Raw genomic sequence first — 223 nt, 5'->3', positions numbered from 1 at the left:
TATATATGGACCCGAAGGTCTGAGGTAAACTACTCACACATCATCGGAGAGGGTATGGTGTTGATGTAGAAGCCCTCCGTGATCAATGCCCCCTCCGGCAGGACGCCGGAAAAGGCCCCAAGATGGGATCTCACGGGTACAGAAGGTTGCGGCGGTGGAATTAGGTTTTCGTGGATGCTTCTGTTGGTTTGGGGGTACGTAGGTCTATATAGGAGGAAGAAGT

Source organism: Triticum aestivum, chromosome 3D (assembly GCF_018294505.1).
Source record: "Triticum aestivum cultivar Chinese Spring chromosome 3D, IWGSC CS RefSeq v2.1, whole genome shotgun sequence".
NCBI classification, from domain to species: Eukaryota; Viridiplantae; Streptophyta; class Magnoliopsida; order Poales; family Poaceae; genus Triticum; species Triticum aestivum.
This window is presented reverse-complemented; position numbering follows the sequence as displayed.